This window comes from Diadema setosum, chromosome 3 (genome assembly GCF_964275005.1).
Source record: "Diadema setosum chromosome 3, eeDiaSeto1, whole genome shotgun sequence".
Lineage (NCBI taxonomy): Eukaryota > Metazoa > Echinodermata > Echinoidea > Diadematoida > Diadematidae > Diadema > Diadema setosum.
The window spans coordinates 41,224,370-41,240,836 of NC_092687.1; positions in this window are offsets into that span (position 1 = coordinate 41,224,370).

The window sequence follows — 16,467 nt, forward strand, 5'->3', positions numbered from 1 at the left end:
AAAAGTTAAGGGCTGAATCTTCACCTCAGCTAATGTACCATCCCTCAAAAGCTATACTAAAGATATACCATCAGCATCCGCCTCTATTCACGTATGATTCATTCACATTGAATTATGCATATTTATTATTCCTTCTCAACAATCTATTTTCAGATTCTAAGGGTTTTTTTTATGATTTTCATGTACCAGACAGTTGTTTTGTACCACATCCACATGTATACAGTCCAACCCTAAAGTTCGACAGGTTGGCAGATTTAAAAGAGCTTTGAAAAATTCGTCACTGGATATTTTTCTCACTTCTACCTCAACCACTGCCACCATTATACGAGCTAATCTATCTCGTATTACGGAAGGGAGGTTTGACATGTTTGAGGTGAGGAGGATAGGCCTTGTATTTTTTATTTTTACTAGAAGAAAAGCCTTGAATATAATTTATGAATAATTATGGGCCTATATTTCTTACGTTACCACGTTGTAGATATTGGATAGTATATTACAACAGCAGTGAAGAATGGTAATTTTACTTAAAAAGAAATGATGATAAAAGTGACAATGATGAAGAGATAGTGTGATGCTAAAAGTTTACTCAAGGTAAATAGAGGAAAAAGTTTAATAAAAAATTCACAATATTTTCCCATGCGAATGACATGATTTTTCTCACTACTAAATTTCATCAGAAATGCACTTTCTCAATCCGTTGGAGGAATTTCTGCGAAAGTGGGGGAAAATAATATATGGTTATTATGATTAATATTTCCGGACACCAAATCAGTTCCAAAGCCATGTTGACAGGTTTTCCTTCCCTCGACGTGCGAAAGTGATCGAAACGGATTAGCCGATGATCCCTGGAAGGATTTTCTAGTATCCAATGGCTATTAGAGAGCGTAAGGCGTTGATTCTACAGAAGCTATCATAGTGGATCTTGCGTGGACAATCTCCAATGCTCGTTGCTGCTATGATAGATATCATCAGCTACTTCTTGTTGGTAAGACTTCAAAATAAATGGGTGTACGCTGTAACACACGAATCTGTTGCACAAGAACATGAGGGGCAGTACTGCAACCGTGACGTCTTACCACGTACCACATGTTAACTGCAGAAAGATTGGTGTTAGATTTAATACCATGAGTGCTTAATCTAACACTGATCAAGTGTCAATAGAAGACCATGCACAGCAACAGGTGTTGAAAAGTGTTCACCTGGCACTCTGCTGTGTTAATTTGACTCTTTTATAGCTGGTGATAATTTGACACTGCGCTGGTTTTAATTCAACAACACATGATGTCGATTTGATATTGCTGGTGTCAATGCCAGTGGCATAAACACAAGCCATAGCAACTGGTGTGACTGTGTTGTAAATAAGTTTTCACAACTTTTTTTTTTCAAAAATCAAGTTACATGTACTTTATCGGAAAGTTCTCATTCGTCTTGCTGAAGTTAAAAATGAACAAGAAAAACAGCTAATGACTAAATATCTCTCTCTAAAGAAAAAAAAAAAGTTTTATATTTTTAAGTGACATCAAGAGGTAGTAATTAAACACCATAAATGAGCACCGGAAATTAACACCAGCTCGGTGTTTCATATTCAACCCGACTCTTTGCAGGGTATATACACAATATAGGACTCGCTGCAGCAGGACCTAGTATAGTCAGAGAAACTGCAAGAATTAAATTCAGCCCTGCTGGCCTGTCTGTCATACATTTTTTTTTTTTTTCACAATGTCCCTATCAAGCCAGATCGTAATTAGCTCATGTACACATTGGTACAAAATGACCTTTCTTTTTTCTCAGTTGGGTAGGCACTCAACTCGTTTTTCATAATGCATAAGCTTGCCCGACGTAACAATTTATGGAATTCATATTCAAACAAAGAATGAACTTGCGTTTAGACCAGGTGGCCAGAATGGCCAATTGATATTTCATCAGGAGGTATCCATTTCATTGTTTTGTATTGAATGCATTAACAACATTTTCTTTTGATTTTGCCAGATACTAGGCTTGCTGTCAGGTGGATGTGCTGGCAAGCACCATCTACAGCTGTATATCAATATAAGGATAATGAATAATTATAACATCACAGATGCTTATCTAAGTGAATTAAGAAAACAAAATGTCTGTTGGTACAAATGACCTTTTTCTGCTCATGCGCAAAGTGGAACTACGAACTGGTCTATTCTGCATTCTGACCCGGTACACTGTATCAATAATTATTATTTCCTGCTAAAAGAGGACAACCGCAAGTGTAAAGCTCTGTCTGTTGTCCCCAGAGCCTTACTTTATGTTTGGTGTGGGTTTTGTTGTTGTTGTTGTTGTTGGTGGTGGTGGTGGTGATGATGATGATGATGATGTTGTTGTTGTTGTTGATGATGATGATGTTATTTTTTATTTTCTTTTGTGCTTTTTGTTTTGTTTGTTGTTTTCTGCTTTGAACAATGTATTGTACAAAATGGCAGCACGTAATGTTTTTATGGCGTATGCGAGGTTAAATCACAGTAGCTTCAATTAAAATATCAACCATACAAAATAATGCAAGATGATGATTATGACTATACTTGATAACTTTATACACTATGATAGTTACTATACTCATGTGATGATGGAAGTGATGATGATGATGATGATGATAATTATAGTGGTACTAACGAATATGACCCCAATGACAGTAATATCGACATTGGTATGAATGTCACTTAATATTGACTATCTTAGGAATATACAATACCTGATATCAGTTACTACTGGTACCAAATTCAAGAAGTAATACCACACCAGTATGGCTCTGTGTCGGCTTTGTCCTGATTGTGGTACCAGCATAGATACATACTTATATATAGCTATATATAAACTGAGTAAACATATCATATATGTTATATTATTTTTTTTCTTTCTATGTGTACGTACTTGCGAAATGCACCTTTCAAATCAAAGCATACAGATCATACAGCAGTTTTGTCCGATCATCAATAAAGATCATTTCGACAGGTGTTTTCCTCTCAGTTTAGATACTTTTCTTTGTCATCATGTTATTGTTTGTCCCATGTGTTTCTCTATCCCTGTTTTCTTTCCCAGGATTTAAACCAGCCACGAATAATGTCGAGGTTCACCTCCATTTCGCTGTTCCTGCTGGTGACGTTGGTGGCAGTAGATCGGTGAGAGTGCACGAAATGAAACGTGTGCCGGTAATGGCTTTACAATAGTAACACAGCAGTGTGGCACGACCATGGAAAGCTATTAGAAACATGAATTGAGGAATAGAAATATTCCACGCTGTCTATAATTTTGCTACGTCAATAATGCATTACAATGTGAGTGGTCGAATCGGCATCACGTTACATTCAATGTATTCACCATAATATTAAAGTCTTATGAAAGGCACCTGAAAAAGAAAAGAAAAGAAATGCTCTGGTAGATAATGATTCTTGACTATTACACACCAGTATAAGTAAGGCATTACGGAGCGGGCAGTGCAAAATGATGTATGTAATACGCACTGTCAGTCATTCAACCCTTGATTGGAAGCCATTCCCATAATCATTTTTTAAATTAAAATTAATCATTTCAATCTAAAGAACTTTGTGCAATGTATTCTATCAGTATTGTGTTGCAACGTGAATAAAGCGCGCCCTCACCTCTTCCAAGCACAGCGAATTAATTACATACCAAGTAAGAGACAACTCTTTGCCTTAAAAAGAAAAGTTTCCCTGTACCCCTGGGTATGAGGCACGTTGGTCAAGTAATGTTTTCTAAATATATATTATATATATATATATATATATATATATATATATATATATATATATATATATATATATATATATATATATATATATAATGTGAAGCGGGCTTGGCCTCGTACGTGGTGGGTACTGCTCATATGTGAGACGGAAGGAAAACTTGCAGTATAGACGTTGCAGTGGTGTTCAGTCTTGCCTTTATTCCCCGAGCTTTCGGCTATTTCACTAGCCTTTTTCAAGGACTTGATGAGACATAACATAAAAGCAAAATAACAACCAATTTGCATGCATTTGAACAGAAATAGAAATAGAAATACAATGTAGTAATAACAAGAAGCCAATCAAACGGAATACAGGCAGTGACACCAATTCGCATACATTTCAACAGAATAAGGCAGACAACAGAACAAAAACAAAAACAAAACCAAAAACAGAAAACAAAGCAAAAGAAACATGGGCAGCAATATTACATTCGCTCCAACGGAAAGGTAGTATTATCACATACACTTGCGGTGAAAAAATACAGTTGTAGTGGTAGTTTAGTATAGGTAATACCAACGGTAATACATAAACCAACATAAATTGAAGCACAATAGTTACCTTTAGGGCGTGGGGATTTGCTTGTGTGTGGTGTGTGTGGTGTCCGGAGGGTGAGTGTGAGGGGTTCGTACATGTAATGCGGGGGCAGTGAAGTGTGGCGTGGGGGTATTTGGGACGGTGACACAGTAATAATTACATGCCTTTGAAGGTCATTCGCACCGTGAAACTCTTTTATAAGATATAGGTAAAAGGTCTTTATAGTAAATAACGTGCACCTACATTCTTGACACTGTGAGTAGGTGCTCAATAAACTTCAAAACTTCTCGTACGTTCTGGATAGAGATTAAAACAGAACCTATGAAAAATTAAGGATTAAGGATCGGCATTAATTCCATGTGGACGTAAAGTTCGAAGTTTAGATATCCAGTACGATTCTCGTTTGAGTATGATATGGTTTTCCTTCTTTTTGATGAGTTCAATACCTGTGATTTGTACATCCCGAACTGAGTGATTTGGTAGGTTAAAAATAAATGTAAGGTGTAGGGAAGGATTTTGCGGCTGGAGGTGTTGTGGTTGATAATCTCAGAACGTGTTTTGTTCAGGCGGGTGTACAGAGACGTTTGAGTTTTACCGACATACTGTAGGCCACATTGATAGCATGTGATGAGGTATATTACCCAAGATGATTTGCAGTTAATGTAGTCTGTGTATATATATATATATATATGTATATATATATATATATATATATATATATATATATATATATATATATATATAATTTATTGTATGTATATACATAATATATATATGAAATTTCAAAATGTCATATCTTCCTTATTTCTTATGCGATCTTAAAATTATTTTCGTATCGTTCTATAGGGGGAATAATAACATTTTTTCTCTCTTGCTTTTGAAGTTTATTTATTTTTGGGGTGGATTTCCTCTTTAAAAGATGATTTGGGTTGAAGTCTTCGTCAAAGTATTTAGCTTTTGACTGCGAAAGTCTGACCCGAGACTGAGGCATGTGGGCCGAGAGGGAGGAACGAGGGCGAGAGGCATCCGATGGCGTTGACCATGAGGAGCCACTTGGCTGTCGACACGCCATTCTCGCTCCGCAAACGTACACCAGCTCAGCGTAAATTTTAATGCAGACTGAAAATAAAATCTTAAGCACGAGTCCATGCTTAAAGTTACAGACTTTCTCTGATAATCATACATGTTTGTTTGTTTTTTCCCCAGCTGCCAAGGGATAGCGTGTCCATGCTGGGCGGTAGATCCCAAAGACTTGAAATGCAATGATGTGTCTCCTTGTCCGGAGGGAAGGAACATCGTGAAGGATTTATGTGGTTGCTGCGACGTCTGCTCACAGGTGAAGTGCGCCACCATTCTTGGGATGACCAGCAGGGGTATTCCCCCGTGATTGGACACGATTTCGGAGGGAATGGCTTCCGAGAGTTGAGACCGACACCCACGAGTCATACAGCCCACGAGTTCGACATCAAGTAAAATTGGCCAACGAGTTATACAGTCCATGAGTTCGACACTACACACAAAAGGCTCACGAGACCGACACTAAGCAAAGAAAGCCCACGAGACCGACACTACACAATAAATGCTCACGAGACCGACAGGATGAACAACGCCACCTAGAGACCAATAATTGTATAGGTTGTCCAGATAATGGCATAGGAAAGATATGAGAGATGGAAAAGGGGAGTAGCTAGGGTGTTACCCTATAGTTGCATGCACTCTCTCACCTCTGAAAGATCTTTCGTTGTGTTTGCGAGTGTTAGTGTTTGTGAAAAGGAAAACAAAATTCAGTTAAAGTGTGCATAAGATCTTTCTACCTAAATCTGAAAGGTGCCAAAACACCCTGATTTTCTACCCCCTCAAAAAAAAAAAAAAAGGAAAAAAATCTGCCTCTATACGGTCACGAATATTATATTCTTGTTGGACAACGGGGAAAAAGTGACTGCTAGAGGCATTTACAGAGTAAAAGTTGGATACCACACTTTAGCCCTACCTTTCTTTGGGCAGGTTTAACAACTTCAAGTATGCTTGATTGATTAGAAAAAAAAGAGGTTGGCTGGCCAAATTCCCCTGAATTGATAACAATCTCTCGCTCGATAAATTCATTAATGTACGCCAGCTAGTATGTCATTTTCCCTTTCATGGAACACGCTGTTTATACACGCACATACTTGTGGTTGACATGTAGATGGCGCTGTTCATCCTGTCGGTCTCGTGAGCCTTTTTTTTTTTTTTTTTGCGTAGTGTCCGTCTCGTGAGCCTTCTTTGTCTATATAATGTCGGTCTCATATGAAGCCTTCTTTGCCTAGTGTCAGTCTCGTGAGCCTTTGCGTAGTGTCGTTCTGATCATGGGATTTCTTTGCGTAGAGTCGGTCTCGTGAGTCTTTTCTGCGCATTGTCGATCTCATGGGCTGTATAACTCGTGGCTTGTATGACTCATGAACTTATTTTTGATGTCGGTCTAGGATGACCCCGTCATTTTTGTGGGTTCGTCCCACGAGACCACCACCCCCGGTGAGTCATACGGTCCACGAGTCATGCAGTCATGAGTTCGACACTACGCAAAAAAGGCTCACGAGACCGACACTACGCAATAAAGGTCCACAGGACCGACAATACGCAATTAAAGCTCACGAGACCGACAGTAGTGTCTACGCATGAAAAAAGGCTCACGAGAACGACAATAGGCAAAGAAAGCCCACGAGACCGACAATACGCAAAAAGGGCTTACGGGACTGACAGGATGAACGTCACCATCTACATTTCAATTACAAGTATGTAGCTACCTGTACAGGATGTTCCATGAGGGGAAAATTTGATAAGCCCTTCTGGCGGGTGCAATTTTGTCATGCTATCGAGCGAGAGATTGTAACTAACTAATCGATCAGCGACAAATGACATCAAGTATGATTTTCTGCACTAAGTGGCTTTTAGTGGCAGTTGTGCACGCTACGGGGAACGACATTGTTACCGTTTTTTTTTTTTTTCCAAATTAGACTTGTACTGTTCATGGATCCCCCCCCCCCCGAAAAATAAATAAGCAAAGCATTAAAAAAATATGAGGACAGGAGCTATGTATGGTTTAATTTTAGAGCTTTGGTAAATCCATCGTTCTTTTTTACATAGGCTTTCCCATTTTTTTCTAGCTAGAAGATGGAAAGGATTATTTTTTTTTTCTTTTCTGTTTTGATTCTTTCACAAAGACACACACAAACACAATTAATTTAAGATCTTGATTATCTCAGGTGGTGAGGGAGGGTAATGATGGGGTAACGCCATAGTAACTCTCCTTTTGCATCTCTCTGCCTTATGTCATTACTGGACACCCTACTCAGTTAACTGGTCTATAGGTGGCGCTGTTCATCCTGTTGGTCTCGTGTGGGCCTAATTTGCCTATTATTATTATGTGGGTCTCATGAGCCTCTTTTGCGTATAGTGTTGGTCTCGTAAGCTTTGTTTGCCTAGTGTCGGTCTCGTGAGCCTTTTCTGCGTAGTGTCGAACTCATGTGCTGTGTAACTCGTGGACTTAATTTATTTGATGTCGAATTCGTGGGCTTTATTTACTTATTGTCAATCTCGTTGGCTGTATGGCTTGTGAGCTGTATGACTCTTGGGTTGTATGACTGGTGAGCTGTATGACTAGTGGGTTATAATGTGTGAGCTGTATAACTCGTGGGCTGTATGACTCAGGGGCCGCGGAAGCGGGGGGGCTGGGGGGCTGCAGCCCCCCCCCCCCCCCACACACACTTTTGGTTCGTCAAAAAAAAACAAAAAAAAAAATCGAAAAAAAAATTGAAAAAAAAATCACAACACTCATGAATTTCAATTCCCAAAGATTCCGCCCTTACATTCTTCCCGTCTAAGCGGGGGGGGGGGGGGGGGGGGGGGGGGGTCTTGACCTTGCACCCCCCCCCCCCCCCGTCCCCGGTCCCGCAGCCCCCCACACTGAAAAACGTTCCGCGGCCCCTGTGACTCGTGGGTGTCGGTCTTGTGACGTGCACCCGTTTGTATCAGTTCTCGAAAACTAATGATGTAGCCTAACCATAAGTGATCTCAGTAATTGCTTGCATTAAAGTAAAACCAAAATATAAAGATGTATATCATCATAAATTGACTTTGTCATTTTTTTTTAAAGAAAACAGAAGATACATTGACAAAGCACTTTCTAAAGTATGTAGTCACTGCATGACTAGTTCAGTCCAAAGTAATGCGTATTCATCAAGGCTGGTGATAATAGTGACAATTATCCGTGTTGTTGTTGTTGTTGTCGATTCGTCAGGGTGAAGGCGAGAAATGTGGCGGACCGTGGAACGGATATGGAATTTGTTCTTCCGGGTTACGCTGCGTGGACCCAAAGAGCGGTCTCCCTCTCTTCGTCAGCCCTTTCTACCATCGCACTGGTGTTTGCAAGAATCCCACGACCCTGGAGTGATTAGAGGACCTTTCAGATGACGTCACAATGGACTGGAGGCAGACCACGGCCCCATGTGACTGGCCGGCCCGCCCCTCAGTAACTTCGCTAGTAACTAAAACCCCATCAGCCGATTTTTGCTCGCACACATAGACTCTATTAATAATATGTCTCCTTTTAATGATAACTCATCCACGTGGACAGTAGAGTTATTCTTTAAAACCAACGAAAAAAAAAAAAGGAAAAGAAATGTAATCTCTGAAACATGCAAAAAAGCGTATGGGATAGTCAGTACAAAATTCTGCTGATTGTACCTTATAGGCTACGGTCACAACCCCCAAAATCAGCCTGCTCGGCGACCGGTCGGCGAGTTTTTAGCCAAAACCGGTCGGACAACGACCGGTGACCGACCGGTGACCGACCAGGCGCCACTGATTTTGGGGGCATCGGTCGGTCGCCGCTGATGTTTTTACGCGGAGTTAAAATTTCAGCGGCGACCGACCAGTTTTTACTCGCTGCCCAAAATACGCTCGGTGTCCGAGCGGGAACCGCCCAGGAACTGACCTAATCGAGCGGTCGCTGCCGAGCGATTTAGGGAAAAACAATAATAGAGACAAAAATGACAACAGCACAGTAGAAAACCATGAGAATAGATCGAGCGGTTGCCGTCGAGCGACTTGGGGACTAAAAATGTTAAGATAAATAAGAAGCACTGAAGGAAACCGGGGACTAGATGGAGAAGATAATCTAACGGTACAGAAGCAGGGGGAGGAATAAAAGGCAAAGAAACCCCAGCAACATCTCAGCAACCAACTTGAGGGACATGGAAGTCAGAGGCAACCACTTCGGGCAAAAGAGATGAAAGCTAAAAGTTAGTGTTGATATGTTGACATTGTAAAATATGGTTTGGTTACCATATCATTCATTTAAGACCTATTGACTGAAAAAGAAATGAATGACAAGAGATGGGGAAAATTGAAATATAAAATTGAAGAGGATTCGAATAGAAAAATACTGTAAAATGTAGAAGATATTTTGGAGATTTTTTGAAGATATTTTGGAAAAATGTAATCTATTCTAACTCCATCTTGGGTGTTCCTCCCTTTTGTTTTATTTCCTAATTTCTAGTTATCTGTGGTATCACATAGCTCAGGTTGTTAGTTGATAATTTAACTCTTAGATCTTTTTCCTCGAGTTTTATCTTAATTGATTAATTAATTAACACATCACAAATCACATAGGTACACTAATAAACACAGGTAGCTCGTGAGAAATTTCCGGCAGAGACCGGCGGGTGGCCGTCGGTACCCCTATACGGGTCACCGGTAGATGACCTATCGATCACCCGTCGGTCGCGGAGCGATTTCGTAAAAATCGGCCGGTGACCGGTGGGAGATCGTCCAGTTGCCGATGGGGCATCGCTCGGTGACTGCTCGGACTCTGCGCGATGCAGATCCCCATATTTCGCCAAAATTTTATTGAAAATCAATCGGTGACCGACGGGAAATCGACAGGGCACTGCTCGGCCATCGCTAGGGTTTTACAGCCTGCTCAGCATCTCCAAAAACTGCTGGGCGGTGCCAAAATTTCAGCAGCGACCGAGCAGGCTACAAATCGGTCGGTCGCCGCTCTGAGTTGTGACCGTAGCCTTAAGGGGAGTGAGACGAGTTTATGTCTGATATGCCTCATGTGTTTCCCTGTTCATTATCAATATTCCTGTAGTGTTTTCATATTGTTCTTAATTGTTTTGGACCCTGTGTTTCAACTCGCGTATAAAAGGACACAGGCTGTTGAGCAAAGTCGGTATAGACCATCACTGTGGACATAATAACTCACATTGATCAGCAATAATTATAATAATTCAGTTAGGTAGTACGATAAGTATAAGGTAAAAGTAGAGCCAACTATATTACTCTAAAACTTGCCCATAGAACTGTGTAAGTTTGTTCGTTTGTTTTTCCGTGAAAAACAAAATCTTTCCGTGAAAAACAAAAACAAAAACAAACTTTCCAATATGATGATATGAATGAATAAAATGAATATTATAAATAAATCTAAGAGGTTTGTTTAGTCTTGATATTTCGACAAAATTTACCTGTTACTGTGACACCTTGTCCTCATTAATCACTTGAAACATGACACTGAGGATTTTTTTTTTCGCTAATGAATATAATTGCCTTCATTACTAAATAGATGGTGCTGCCTCGATGGGAAAGGAAATACAAAACTCTGTGAATAATATTTCTTTAATATTAACATATTCTACGGTTCAGAAAAAGTTTTTTACGAACGTTTATCTATTTTTTTTTCTGTAAAACAACGAATACAATTTAAGCGATGATTTATTTCACAACAATGCGTTTTAAAATCAATTTCGACAGATTTGGATACGATCTTTGCACTAGGAACATAGTTTCTTGACTCGTTTACACCTTGTATCTAATGTATTAAGACAAAGGTAGATATACATACATAATTATATATATATATATATATATATATATATATATATATATATATGACATATTATGTATATCATATATTATGATATATCATACATTTATTTAGAGAGAGAGATGTATATCTATAGAGGAATATTATAGATATGAAATATGGATGGATAGATGGGTAGATAGATATATAGATACATAGATATAGATTGATAGAGAGGTTGAGAGATAGATAGAGAGGAAGAGAGAGAGAGAGAGAGGGGGGGGGGGAGAGAGAGAGAGAGAGAGAACCCGAGATATAGGAGAGAGACAGAAGAAGATACGACAAAGATAACATTGAGAGAACGAGGGGAAATAGTAAAAGACGTCGTGAAAGATTCTTATCGCACATGATCTAAAGTATGGACTAAGATCAGAGCAATCTTGAGTCAAACGCAACACTGTAGACCCTAAGGCAAGAAAAATGTCACTATCGATCACATATTCATATAATAATATCATACTTTTGCACACAATCTTTGTCCATGCTCAACGGCGTTTTATCAATCCGACTTTTACATGATGCACAACTGAGAGAAAAACAGCAATGACGAAGGAAATATTTGAAGAGTTTGTTCGCAATTAAAACCGATAAGTCCATTTTTGAAGATTTTGAAGTACGGTCTCTGTCATAAAGTACAAAATAATACCTTTTAAATGATATATTGGTCACTACATATTATAAAGGTACATTTTTGAAGTTATGGTCAAAAGAAGCAAACATTTTCTTATTATTCTCTTTATTTTTCTTGACCTTTAATCGCAAATATCTCCATTTGGCAAATATGGACTTATCGGTTTTTGCAAACAAACCCTTCATTTGTTACCATTGTTTGCTACACTAACGAGAACAATATTTCAGAATCATTCAAAATAGATCGATGCATTCAAACAAATGCAACTTGATCCACGTTAAAGCAGTCTGCATTGTGTATTCTTCATCATACGTGACTCTCTCTTTGTCGATGTCCGGAACTTGAGCATAATTATGTCTGAGCTATATATACAGCACAACCCTTAATGATAAATAAAAATGCAAAATTCTACTGAAGGAATACAAAACAGGAATACTGATTTTTAATGTCGACAAGTATATAGGAACTCAAAATGCAATCATGCACAATTTAAAACTTTTTTTTTTTGTCCTGTAATCTGTTCTTTTTTTTTTAATAGATTGTGATCAGCAACACGGATGCAATAATATTCGACACATTCATTAAATGTGCTACATAAGTTAAACAAAGCCTGGTTGCATAGGAAATTGTTCATGTTGTGAAAATTCAAGTAAATCTTTTAGAACTTTTGTTGACAGACATTTTTTTTTAAATTTCACGCAAGCTTTAAACCCTAAATAGTCCCACAACAATGGATCTTTACCACCACCGCTACGTTTTAATATTCAAGTATACTAGTAATGAAATCTCACCAAGCCTTGCTATGTGCAATGAATGGGACAAAAACAAATACAAAACAGGATGTGAAACTCCATAGCAACCAAAATGAACTTCTTTTTTTTTGTAAAGGAGTAACTTTGAGGTCTATTTTCCAAAAATCGGAGCGACTAAATTGCATAATGTTTCGAAATTTGTAATATTCAGGACACTATGAAAAGCGAATAGCGGATTTGCTTTGTATTGTTTGTTTGTTTGTTGTTTTTTGTTAGTACAGAATTCAGTGCCATAAAAAGTAGACCCTAAAGCGTCCGGTGATGGTGATACGATTCACTCTCCTACCTGTCCTAAATTGTGGTAACTGCAGCTATACGTGCAGGTAATGCTTAAAACTAAACAAACAAAGCAAAATCTATAATGTCAGCACATTTTTTTCTTCCTCTTGAATTTTCTTTCTCTCTCTCATTTTTCTACGAAGTTATATTCACATGTGTTTCTGATGTTATGTGCTTTATTGCTTTAATTATTGAACACCTTTGAACATTATTTACTATAATGTTTTGCTTAGAATGCATTTATGCTCCTCTAACAGCTGCTTAGAAATCCTTCAAATCTTAGTCATTGTGTATTATCTATCGGTACCATTCTTCATCTGATTTTATGTTCCCAAAGTTCCATTCCATTGTTGATACGATTAGCATATGAAGATTTTTTTTTGCAAAAACCGATAAGTCCATTTTTTTAAGATTTTGAAGTACGGTCTCTGTCATAAAGCACAAAATAATACCTTTTAAATGATATATTGGTCACTACATATAAAGGTACATTTGTGAAGTTATGGTCAAAAGAAGCAAAAAATTTCTTATTATTCTTTTTATTTTTCTTGACCTTTAATGGCAAATATCTCCATTTGACAAAATGGACTTATCGGTTTTTGCAAACAAACTCTTCATGTCGTAAAATCTCGTTTGGTTCCAGACGGAACGTTGAGGAGTATCTCGAAGAAGAAGAAGAAGAAGAAGAAGAAGAAGAAGAAGAAGAAGCATATCCACTTTTCATGAAGCAGTATTATTAATGGTTTTTGTTGGCTTTTGTTAGTTTTCCTGAAGGGGCAAGCCTCGATATTATCCACAACTTGGTAAATTATTATACAATTTAATTGCAGCTGCGCAGATAGAGTCACCGTGTGACTGCAGCCGCGGCGGCTGTAGCTAGCTCATAATAAAGTCTGGGTGCCAAAGCCACTTTTTGGGCCTAACCTTGTTTTACCGTCCACTCAATGTTTTTTGATGATTTAACCCTATTTCGGGGGTGCTGAATCCGAATCTGGATGATGCAACTCTTGCATCCTTGAGGGTTTTGAGATATTCAAGATGGCCGCCAAAATGGCCGCCAAAACCGGAAATTCCCACGTATTTCCTTCTAAATGGTGAGATATTGAAAACATTTGATGGTTTTACCCTATTTCGAGGGTGCTGAATCCGAATCTGGATGGTGCAACTCTTGCATCCTTGAGGATTTTGAGATATTCAAGATGGCCGCCAAAATGGCCGCCAAAACCGGAAATTCCCACGTGTTTCCTTCTAAAAGGTGAGATATTGAAAACATTTGATGGTTTTACCCTATTTCCAGGGTGCTGAATCCGAATCTGGATGGTGCAACTCTTGCATCCTTGAGGATTTTGATATATTCAAGATGGCCGCCAAAATGGCCGCCAAAACCGGAAATTCCCACGTATTTCCTTCTAAATGGTGTGAAATTGGAAATAATTGAAAATTCTCCCTATTTGGAAGGTGCTGAATCCGAATCTGGATGATGCAACTCATGCATCCATGAAGTTTTTGAGATATTCAAGATGGCCGCCAATTAAAACCGGAAATTCCCATGTATTTCCTTCTGAATGGTGAGAAATTGAAAACAATTGATGGATCTATCCTATTTCTATGGTGTTGAATCCGAGTCTGGATGATGCAAACCTTGCATCCTTGAGGCTATTGAGATATTCAAGATGGCCGCCAAAATGGCCGCCAATCAAAACCGGAAATTTCTATGTATTAGCTTTTAAATGGTGAGAAATAGAAAACAGTTGATGATTTTACCCTATTTCGAGGGTGCTGAATCCGAATCTGGATGATGCACCTCGAGATAGTCAAGATGGCTGCCAAAATGGCCGCCGAAACGGAAACTCCAATGTATTTCCTTCTCATAAATGGTGAGAAATTGATAACAATTGATGGTTTTCGTCAATGGCACAGTTTGAACTTGCTGTATATACAGTGAAACCAGCTCTACTGGATATCTTTGAGTTGGTACGACACAAGTGTGCCAGCAATTAACCCTTCAAGACTACAGATGCGGTTGAATAATTGCAAGATTACACTGTTTCCTCTACATATAATGGATAAGTTTTGAACACTAACAATTAATGGACAAGACATGTTCATCTAAATCATATTGTGATAGTGATGTAGAGAAGTGTACTGAAATTACCCAACATTACCTGCCTTAATCCATGAGCAGTTTTAATCTCTTTATCCATGAACACTCGAATTGGTTATTTGGTTTATATTGGTGGTCTTGATGACATTGTTGAAGACACGAGTGGGACATTTTTATTGTTATGCTTCATTTTTTTTCTTCAATATGATGTAACATTATGTATGTGTATAAAATACTTATGTATATATAATCCATTACAAACTCATACGAGGGGACGGACAAATCACAGGTAACGCGCCGTGAAAAAAAAAAACTAAATAAAAATCAAACGACAACATGGAAGGTAATAGTTGATAATCCAGTACTTACGAATATCATAATCGCGCAGAGTGCTTTTGAAATTACCCTTATTGATATCTACTATAGTGGTCATGGATGCAACCATTTCCAATGACCTAATCAGAATATTCGACAAGTTTCACAAGAATACGAGGCGAGACTCGTCAGAATACAAGAGAAGTTTAAACACCAAATACCAACATGCCATAATTTAATTTTACTCTATTGATAGCCGAAAAGGATTGACTTTACATCTACGGAGCCATATTATTGACGATCACAAGCATTGTTTCATAACAATTATGCATAAAGACATTTTCAGTCGTATCTTTCTTTGCGTTTGTACGTTTCAGTATGATGTCAATTTCACTTCTTTTTTTTTTTCCAGTACGTGTTAAAGTTCCGTTTGAGACATATCGGAATATCTCTGTATATTACAATACCATTGTGACAGTCATTTTGACTGTCAATAAATTTTGGCTGATTTGACAAATTCGCTCAACTGAGTTGAATTCAAGAATACGAATTATTGCTTTTCACCCTGCATGGGTTTAATCTCCCGCTTCGCGTTGGAGCACAATACTTGACCATTTCAGTATAAGAACATGTTAAGGAGTTTCCGTTCATACATGACATTTATAAATGTCCGAAACCTTCAAAGACCTTCAGCACCCCCGAAATAGGGTAAGACCATCAATTAATTTTGAAATTTTTACCATTAAGAAAAAAATATATTAACATTGGAATTTCTGCCACTTATTTTGGCTGTCATCTTGGACGTCTAAAAACCCTAAAGAATGGACGAATTTCAACAACCAAGTTTCGAGGGTGCTGAATAGGGCCTAAAATTTACCATTTTTTGACAGTTATTTTGGCGGTCATCTTGGACATCTCAAAACCCTTAAAAAAGAACACGAAAGTTGCATCAACCAGGTTCGGATTCAGCACCCTCGAAATAGAGCAAAACCGCCAATTGTTTTCAATTTTACACCATTTAGAAGGTAATATACGGCTTACATGGAAATTTTCGTTTTTTACGGCCATTTAGAGGCCATTCTGGCGGCCATCTTTATTATCTCAAAACCCTCAAG